We start from the raw sequence: 701 nt of genomic DNA on the forward strand, positions 1-701 counted from the left end.
TCAATTCTATTAAAACACAGAAAGAACCAAATAATCATTGTTAGTCTGACACTTCTTTCAAGTGGTCCCCGTCAGAGAAGCTATAGAATCTGATCTCCGTATATTATGAAAATGCTATGAATGTTCAGTCAGTATTAACTGTCAGATGGGGTATCAAAAAGTTTGTGGGAACATGGAATGAAAATATAATGGACTTTTTCCATGACCTTTTTGAAGCTGCCTCATATGCTAAGAGGAGTCCTGGTATGGCACTATGACTTAATGCACTGGACTGCAATGTAGATTTGAACCACAAGATCAGCGGTTCAAGGTCACCAGCTGCTCCTCGAATCCTATAACAGGGTCGCTGTGAGTTGAAGATGCCATGATGGCACCTGAAAACAACAACGGCATATGCTGAGAAGGATAACATACTTGGTAAACTTGGAGATAAAATGTCAAATCATAAAAACTTAATGTTGTTGTTAGGTGCCATCAAGTTGATTCTGACACATAGCAACCCCACGCACAACAGAACGAAACACTGCCCAGACCTGCACCAACTTCACAACTGATGTGCTGTTTGAGCCCATTGTTGCTGCCACTATGTCAATCTATCTTCTTGGGGTCTTTCTCCTCGCTTCCAGCAAGCAAGGTTGTGTCATCTGCATACTGCAGGCTGTTAATGACTCTTCCTTAAAGAAAACTTAATTTAAAAAGTA

Source organism: Chrysochloris asiatica, unplaced genomic scaffold (genome assembly GCF_000296735.1).
Source record: "Chrysochloris asiatica unplaced genomic scaffold, ChrAsi1.0 scaffold00264, whole genome shotgun sequence".
Lineage (NCBI taxonomy): Eukaryota > Metazoa > Chordata > Mammalia > Afrosoricida > Chrysochloridae > Chrysochloris > Chrysochloris asiatica.